Below are 9,738 nucleotides of genomic sequence, written 5' to 3'. Positions count from 1 at the left end.
GTGGTGGTAAGCTTCCCCCTAATTGAGCCATATCCATCCCATGACCTGGGATTTTGTACCCTCCGAAGGCCCCAGGGCACATCTGGCTTTGGTAGGCTAAGGCTGAGATCCTAGGCTAAGGCTGAGATCCTAGCAGACAGCCTGGGAGGGTGGGTTCCAACCTCAATTGATGTAGTGTCAGCAGACTGCCAGAGAGTGCTAAGTTCTGGCCTCCCTCTGGCCTCCTTCTGGCATAGGGGTTGAGAGCACCAGCGACTGCCTGAGAACACCCAGATCCTGCCTCCACATGGTGGTGAGTTTCCCCTAATTGCACCATACCCAACCCCCTAACTGGGATTGTATGAGGCTTCTCCCAAGGCCTCAGGGCAGACCTGGCTTTGGTAGGATAAGGCTGAGATCTTAGCAGACAGCCTGCGAGGGTGGGCTCTAACCTCCATCTGTGTAGAGGCTGTGATCTCAGCAGGCCACCAAAGAGTGCCTGTTTCTGGCCTCCTTCTGGCATAGGGGCTGAGAACTCAGCAGACCGACTGAGAGTTCCAAAATCGCCCCCCCCCCGGGAACTTCCCCAATTTTGCTCTGAGTTCCCACTAGTAGGGGTACAAACTTTAGAAGGAAGCCTGAGTGTACCTGACTGTAACCTGACTTGGACTTCTGTGGGTGCTCCTGAGTAGCAGATCTGAAGCCATCAGCTCCCTTTAAAACAAAACCTGAGAGAACCTGAAACCTGGACCAACCAACTTTACATAAACAGTAAGAAAAGGACCAAGGCACACCAATAATACAAACAGAAGCACACTTCAACTTAATTCTCACATCAGAATCACAAACAACAAAAGAAATTCACATACCAAAATCACGATGAAAGAATAATAAAATGGAAAGCCAAAACACTATGTTCCCACCAAACTCCACCAGTCCTGCAGAAGAGTTCCACAAGGAGACCCCCCTAGAGATAACCCAGGACACTGAATTTAAAAGAACAATCACAAACATGATGAAAGAAGTCAACGAATTTAAAGAACACGTGAACAAACAAATCAAAGAACTGAAAGAAGATAGGGATATATTTCTGAATGAACTCATAAAAGAGAAACATTGAAGAAAACTCAGGCAGAAATGAAGAAGGAAGTGCAAAACTCAATAAGCCTCCTTAAAGCAACAGGGGAAAGCCTCACTGCTAGAATGAATGAGATGGAAAACAGAATATCAACACTGGAGGATAAAGTTGAAGAACTGGACCACGCGAGCAAAGATTATGGAAAATTAAAAAAAAAACACAGGAATGGAATACGCAAGAGATGTGTGACACCATGAAAAGACCAAATCTACGGATCATAAGAATAGAGTAAGGAGAAGAATTTCAGGTTAATGGTGTTGACCAGATCTTAAACAGGATTGTAGAAGAGAATTTCCAGAAACTAAGGAAAGACATCCCCATACAAATACAGGAAGCACATAGAACACCAAATAGACAGGATCAGAAAAGAAACTCCGCACAACATATCATAGTAAAAACACTACATGTGCAGAACAAAGAGAGAATGCTGAAAGCAGCAAAAGAAAAACAAGTCACATATGAAGGAACGCCCATGAGAATTACAGCTGACTTATCAATGCAAATTATGAAAGCCTGTAGAGCCTGAACCAAGGTATTTCAAGTTCTAAATGACAGCAGACACCAACCCAGAATACTTTACCCAGCAAAATGTCTACTATAGTTGAGGGGGAAAGAAAAATCTTCCAGGACACAAAACACCTGAAAGAATACATGCCCATGAACTTACGTTTTCATTTTGCTTTTTAAAATAACTGTAAAAATGCTTATACATCTAATCATTAAAGGGGAATTTATTTGGGTTTGCAGAATTTTAAAGGAAGATGGAATGAATGAGCTACTAGACCATCACCTAACAGATCTGCAAAGGAGCAGCTTTGTGCCCTGAGAGAAGGTGAGGCCAGGCCACTTGGCAGAGCTCATAAGGTACAGATCCTTGGATTTCTCTGGCCATGTTCCCTCAGTGACACAGGACTAACAATACGGAAGACTTACTCATCATGGACTCCTCAGAAGCAGTCCTGTCCTCTTTCCATGTTCACACCGACTTCTAATGTTCTGGGAAGTTTCACTGAATGAGCACCATGCAGACGCACAACTGCAGAGAGTGCTGGCTGGGCAGGAAGCGTCTGAGCTCCCAGCTTCCTCAGTCCTGACTGAGAGAGAACTTCTCTGCAGCAAAGGCAAGGAAACCTAGGACCACATCCTAAGGGGTGGAGAGGATTAAGTGACTTAGCATATGAAAAATATTGCCCCAAAATGCAGCTACTTCAGTGCCCAAGATGCCTCTGTGATTGAGGACTAAAATCCAGTTCCTTGGTTTGGAAAAAAAGAGCAGGCACAGAGGTGGGAGTTGCTAGGACACTGCCTCAAATCCAAGAGGATGTCAAGGTGGGAGGGACTGAGTGCCCAGACATCAGCAGGGGGACGTGTTGATAGGGTGTGGTTAGATCGGGCCTGGCATATGATGCTGAAGTGTGACCTGAAGACTGAGACTTGGGTTCAGGGTCAGGTTGTGGCTGGTGTGCTGCTCTCCTAAGAGATTCCCCAGACCTACCTACACGCACAGGGGAACCTCTCGCTGCTTACCCTGATATGGGAAGGAAGAATGGAGACACCCTGATAGATAGTTACCTCTCACTGGCAAATCAATCCCCATCCTTCCTTAGCAGTGGGACTTCCAGACAAGGCCAGAACAGCAGACTAGGGAGCCTCTGTGGGTGTCCTCTCTGAGGTGAGCCAACTGTACTCTAGACAGCAGTGACTCTGTTCCCTTTGTGTCAGGGCCTCTGCTCTCAGCCTTCTGAGCTCCACAGTGGGTGCCATGTTCCTCAGGACACCTCTGCCCACGATTCTCTCTAATGGACCCTGACCTCCCATGGTGACCAGTCTCATTGGGATTTTTCACGCCTCTAGGATCTTCTCAGGAAGGAGAAGCCCCTCTCGTCTCCTCCTGCCTGTATCATCCCATTGTCATAACTATCCCAGCACATCATCACATTGCTCCATTGCTGTGGATGAAGCACTGTGGGGAAGAGCCCTGGTATCATCTCATCCATCTTTGACCCAGAACACCCAGCAGTGATTTTAGAGTGCAGAACCTCACAGCTGTTCATGTGTGTCAGGTCCACTAATTCTCATTGGGACCCACTGGGGTGGAAGGCACGGCTTGTTGCTGTGACTTACAAAGGGGCAGGTGGCTCTGAGCTCACTGGCTGTCCAGGTGGAGCAGGGGTGAGCATTTGTGGAAGGGGTCAGAAGCCAAGCTTCCAGACCCCAAGCTGCAGATCTTAGGTCCACACCTACTTCCTCAAGAGGGTCCCCCAATAGGTAGACAGGGACAGATGCACAGAGAGATGATAGGTAGGTGACAGACAACAGATGAAGACAGAGGTCCCCAGATACAGCAGGTTGTGGCATCAGAGAGCACAGGATTAAACTCTTAGGAACAAACTAATGTGGAGACAGCACACAGAGGGGGGAAGGGTGTGTTTTCTACTGTTCATACTCTTCTGATTTGGGGTTTGCAGTTCTGTCTGAGTAAAAAGTTTAAAATGCCTTCATTTCTTCTCCTAGATCTGTAGTCTGCTGATGACAGTCTACCCTTCCCCAGGCTGTCCTGCCTGCAGTTGGGCACTGGAGGCATCTCAGCAGGCCTCATGCATATGACACCTGATCATCTGGGAGGTGCTTCAGGCCCTAACTGGGACCCAGCTTTGCCATGGTGAGGTTCCTGCTTTGTGTTTAACATGGTCTTGATTTCTCCGGTGAAACCGCAGTGGAGTTTTGTTCTTCTTCTTCCCTCACCCCAATGCACCTCCAGGCGCTCCTGAGGCAGCCCCCACCCTGGACAGCCAGTGCTTTCTCAGGGTTCTTTTGTATTAGTGAGGAGGACACCAGAGGCTGCAGCCTTTGCATTTTCCATGGAAGTTTCTCTGGGGTCCCACTAATTAGAGCCCAAGATGCCTTACCTCAGGCTGGGTGGTGTTGGTGTCCTTTGCCCGCTGAGCATCAGCTTGGCTCCAGCCCTCACAAATGTGTGGACTGGCAGCTTGTGGGGAGGCCGGCCAGCAGTGAAGTCTGAGAAGAAATAAAGGTCCAAGATGGTCAAAGGGAACAGGGCTGGCAAGGGGAGGATCCAGCAAGGGGCGGGGCGGGGCCAGTCGGAGGACAGACAACAGGAAAGGCGAGACTGGGCTTTGCACTGGATCAGGCGAGGGGCTGGAATGTGTAAACTAGGGCACGGACCGGGCTGATGTTGTGAGGATGCTTGTCCCAGGACCAGCGTTGGGGAGCGCAGAGGCACGGGAAGGGACGGTGGGAGGGACTGGACACGGCGAGGGGCGGGGCCTCCCGAGGGGCGGGCCAGGGCGAGGGGCGAGAGGAGGCGTGGCGTGAGATGGGTCCAGGGGTGGGACTGCTCCAGGGGTGAAACGGGGCTTGACACGGGCCGTGGCAAGGGGCAAATGGGAGGTGGAGCAACACTGGGCTAGGGGCGGAACTGGGGGAGGGACAGGATGAGGAAAGGACCTGGCGAGGGTCCCGGCTCCTCCTCTGAGTTAGGGCCCACCGGAGCTGAGGGCGAAGGCCATCGCTAGGCTGTGATGAGCTTTAGGGCTGGGGTCAGATCTTTGGGCCTGGCTGAGTGAACAGGCACAGCACTCGGAATCTGCACGGGGTCCACCCGGTGTTGCCTTGCGCGCTTGGGATGGAGACCCCACACTGAACCCGGATGAGGGAGCTGCTTATGAGCTGCTGCTGCTGTTGTTGTGGCTGTGGCTGATCCTGCTGCTCCTGCTGCTCCTGCTGCTCCTGGGGCAGGTGAGTGCACCTGCATCCCCTTCCCACCAAGCCCCATTCCCAAAGAGTCCTGCAGTCTCCTGGGCTCCCTGCCCCAGTCCCAGCACTGGAAGGCAGAGCACCTGGTCTGCAGAGACCTGTGCAGGATTGGTTGGAGGATGCCCTCCATCCCCAGGAATCCCACACTTCCTCATTGACCCTTAGGATCCAGTGCTACCCTCCAGGTATCAGACTAAGGCTGCAGAGATGCTTTGGCGCTTTCACAACTCCCACTTTCTTGTGGGCTCCCTAGAAGTGTGACCCAGGTTCTCCTTCATCCCCCTAGGCTGATCTGGGTCCTGACCTGACCCTGCACTCTGACTGCTGATCCCAGAGAGGACATGCTCACAGACACCTGAGCTGGTTTCCCTTCGCAGGGAAAGTGCAGTTGCTCTGTGGTGACATATTCTCTTTCTAACTCCTGATCTTAGTATGTGACAGAGGGAGCATGCTGTGACTAAGAAAGCTAACTTGGGAAGTACTTTTTTTTTCTAGGAACATGGAAGTAAGTTGTCCGTTGGCGCTTCCTAAATGAGTGCACTGGTGCTTTGTAGTTCTCTAGAATCCAGCCTTTTATCTGAAAGGACTTTTTAAAAGACATGTTTGAACCTGGTGTCTTGCTTTGGTTCCCTGCATTGAGAACTGTGCAAAGGGTGCATGCCCGTGGGTTAGGTGCTTATGTCTTTGCCCTGGGGGCTCTGTGATGGATCCAACTAAGCCTGTGCAGCAAGCGGGGAGTTACTTTGGGAATCTGTCTTCGTGGATGAAAATTCTGTTTTTTGGAACACAAGCCCCCTAGTGAGGCAGGTACTCCAGAGAGAGCTTCCTAAGGACTGCTGTGCAGTCTAAGGAAATATGTGGTTACCTCACTTTGTCCTCCAAGACTTCACCAGTATTTTCATTGTTTGGAATAACCCAGGAATGTCAGAGATTGTAGTTCTTTTAAGACCTAAATTTATCATTTTATCAACTCTAAAATTTAGATCAGTGACTTGGTGGTTGATATTAGAAATCTCCATATTTGGAATTTGTCCCGACCCGCAGGACAGTCAATGTGGGTACCTGGAGAGAGGAGAGGGGACTGAAAGGGACAAGTGATGCGAAGAATGGAGACAAGACAGGCTTTCTGATCAAGTCTCGTTTATTGAACATCTACACAAAGTTTTTATAGTGAGGGAAAAGGGGGAAGTTGGCAGGGATAAATCCATTGAGGCAGAGCAATTCAATTAACAGAACAATTGTCATAATAACACCACACCAATTGATCACAGAGTAAATTCCATAGTAACACCACAATTTTATAGCAAGTTATAAATCAAGAGGTTACACTTGCATGATTACAAAGTAATACCAAAGTTTCTTAGGCAGTTCCATGAGAAATGAGGGAGTCTCTCAAGCGGTAAGTGCCCGCGTTAGAACAACATGTTTGTGTGAGGCTTTCAAGTATGGTCATCTGGTTAATCTCAAACCAAGCCAGCCTTGATGTCTGGAAAACAGCTTTGCCAGGAATCAGGTCTTGCTATTTCCTGGGGTGGGGGCCTACGGCTCTCCACAGGAATTTGTATCCAAATGAGCTGGTAAAATAACCCAGGAAGCTCAGGGAGAGAGAGGAGAGAGAGAGAGAGAGAGAGAGAGAGAGAGAGAGAGAGAGAGAGAGAGAAGAGGAGAGAGGAGAGAGAGAGAGGAGAGGGAGAGAGAGGAGAGGGAGAGAGAGACTGAAAGAAAAGGGCAGTGAGGTCTCCATAAGCAGACCAGCCCGGCAGATCTCTGGGCCACTGTAAGAACAGTGGTTGGAGAAAGCTGCCTCTGGGGTTTAAAGCTCCTGGGCCTGTCTTTAGCAGCAGTTAGCTCACACCTTCAGTTTCTGCTTCTGCAGTGTCTGAAGACACCGTGAGCCTGACTAGAAACCGCTCTTGTCTCCATGGAATCAGAGATGCATTTCTCTCCCCTCTGCCTCTCCATTTTCATCCCTGTCATCTTTGTGAAAAGCTGTTTCAAAACAAATTGTACATTCAAAATGAAAACAATTTTATCTGTATTTAACAAGTTCAGCTTCTCATGTGTCGGGAAGCTTGTATATGCTTATCCTCTTGGGACTCTACAGTGATCACAGAAAGGGTCCTCTGATGGAGGGGTGGCGCCTGTACATAGCCCGCAACACTTAAGTGTTATCTTGAGGGGCTGGAGAAGTGACACAGTGATTAAGAGAGCTGCCTGCTCTAGCAGAGGACTGGGATTGGTTCCCAGTACCACATAGGGGCTAACAATCATCTGAAAGTCCAGTTCCAGAGGACCTAAAAACTACTTCCGTCCTCTTCTTGCATTGCATGCAAATGGCGCATTTTCATACATGGAAGGAAAATACTCATACAGAGGAAAATAAAAAATTAACTCCCCCATTTTTTAAATAAAAGATTTAATGTTTTTTCCTTTAGTAAAACCACGGAAATTGTTAGATTCTGAGGGATTATGAGTTTCTAAAGCCGTAGTGCCCTTAAGTTAGTACTAAGAACTAACAGTGGAGTGTGCTAGTTAATGTCTCTAGTTTATTTTCCTGCTCAGAAAAAGTACTCAACCAGATTTTACGTTTGTTTGACAAAAGAAATATAAGTGTTTTAAAATTACCATACCAGCAAATGAAAGAGACTGCTTTTAAATGAATTTCAGTTTGCAAGATGTTTATAATACCAATGTTTGGGGCTCTTCTTGTACATTTTTGTTTAACTTTCCTCTTGTGTAATTTATTTCGAGCAGGTGAGCCGCATCCATCTAGAGTGTCACTTTCATCTGTAAATAAAGAAGAGAAAAAAACGTGCACGGCTTCAGCGCTCCCAAACAGAAAGCACACAGGTGTGTTGGGGTGAGTCTGGACTGGGGCTGGAGGTCTGTCTGTCCACACTTCTCATCTCCATCTCTACTCGGAGGGTAGAGGACACCTGCATGTTAAAGATAGGTCCAATTTCTATTGTTCTGGTGAACCCCAGGCAAAGCTCCTGTAGACTTGTATTAGTGGAGTTTTCACCAACCTTTTCAAAAGGAAACCTTCACCATTAACACTGACAGTTTCCGTGGCTTGATGAGACAACAGCCACTAAGGTAATGTCTTTGGCTCTCCCATGCTCCGCAGAGACAGCTCCTGTTCCCATAATAACAGAACATAGCTGAATACTGCATTTTAAAATCTTAGCTAATGGGGCTGGAGAGATGGCTCAGCGCTTAAGAGCACTGACTGCTCTTGTGGAAGACCTGTGCATCAACACCCACATGGTGGCTAACAACCATTCTTAACCCCTGTTCCAGGCGATCTGACCTCATGTCCACAGGCACTGTATGGCACGAGTGTACTTATAAACATGCTGGCAATACACTCATTTGCATAAAATAAAAATAATAAATGAAATAGTTTAAAATCTTAGCTAATCGTGATGCTGGTCCCGCCGAGGGTGATGGGAACATATCAGAAGCAAACACAAAAAAGATACATTTGATTTCCAGAACACCGGCTTGTTGTAAGCATTTGAACCTGTCAAATTTTCTTTTGGGTGGTACAGAAAGCCTTCTGGGACTCCAGGCTCTTCATATGTCTCGTCCATTTTCACAGCCCATAGGGCCCTGGGTACTTGCCCAGGCATCACCAGCACAGCCTTTTGTCTTAGACACCTCCCTGCTCTCCAGCCATGTTTTCTCTGTCTTCAAGAAAGAAACTGAAATCCAAGTGAGGCTCTGTTAACATAGTCTGGTATTCCTTAGCAGGCCTCTGGTCCTAGATTCCATTCTGAACTTCTTACCGAGTAATAGTCTGTTCCAATTATTTTACTAATGTGAAATTTTTAGTAGCCCCTTCAACTAAGTAAAATAGAAACAAGAGAGGTTAATCATAATACTGTGGTTTATATTTTTCAGGTTGTGACTAATTATCATTTTGACACACGAAGTGATAGAGAATGATTGTTTTGACGTTCTTCCTTGTATTAGGTCTTAGAACCTGGTGTATTATTTATCTTTTAATATCTTACATATTGGGCCACATTTCAAGGCTCTAGAGTCACAAGTGTCCAGTGGCTCCCATGCTGGGCAGATCAGCTCTGTTTAATAACCATCTTGCCCTGCCTGCCTGCCTTGGACCTCCATTTCCTCACCCGAATGTGGAGGCTCTGCATCCAGACGTCCTTTTAAAGACCTCTCATTCCATTGCACACACGCAGTTCTCGCGGTCACATCCTCCAAACTGTTTGGTTGACCTGGGTCCAAAGACGCAAATAGTCACCTGTTTCACCACCCATGTGGAGGGCTAGTGCTGAAGACCTGAGCTCAGCTGGCAGCAGATGAGACACGTGGGCCAGCTTCGTGGCTCAAGAGAGCCATCTTGAGTAGCCATGTGTAATCAGAGTGCCGGGAGTGGCACTTGTCCCCCCACCTGCCTATCTCAGAGCAAGCGCAGCCTCCAGGCTGTCCAGGCTCGCTGTTTGCAGCTGGTTTGTTGGAGATGCAAACTTCATGTACAATAGTCAAATCTTTGTAAGTTCTCAGCCAGTACATTTGTGTTTCAAAATTCTTGCCTGGCCACATGGTTCCATGACTAAAAATAGTTGTCCTCTGTAAAGTTGTCCTCTGATTTCCACATGTGTTCTGTGACACTCACAAATACACATCATACCAACTCACAAAATAATAATAATAACAGCAATAAAAAATAATCATAGAAGAAGGGTTTCAGAAGCAGTCAGCATCATCTGTATTACAGTATATATATATATACACATTATGTACATATACTACAGTATATATGCATTATATACATATACTATAGTATATATACATTATATAATATACTAGTATATATA

General features: G+C 47.3%; 1 long non-coding RNA gene across 1 annotated transcript in view; it reads left to right on the top strand.

Annotated features, from left to right (window-relative positions):
• Positions 1-4,442: 4,442 nt before the first annotated feature.
• Positions 4,443-9,738, top strand: part of LOC115071631 — a 23,898-nt gene continuing 18,602 nt past the window's right edge. The window contains exons 1-2 of the long non-coding RNA XR_003850736.1: positions 4,443-4,876; positions 7,649-7,744. This is a non-coding gene — a long non-coding RNA (uncharacterized LOC115071631). The remainder of the gene's footprint in view (positions 4,877-7,648; positions 7,745-9,738) is intronic.

This window comes from Nannospalax galili, unplaced genomic scaffold (assembly GCF_000622305.1).
Source record: "Nannospalax galili isolate Female #2095 unplaced genomic scaffold, S.galili_v1.0 scaffold3621, whole genome shotgun sequence".
NCBI lineage: Eukaryota > Metazoa > Chordata > Mammalia > Rodentia > Spalacidae > Nannospalax > Nannospalax galili.
Note: the sequence above shows the minus strand (reverse complement) of the source record. Positions and strands in the feature narration are given on the sequence as shown.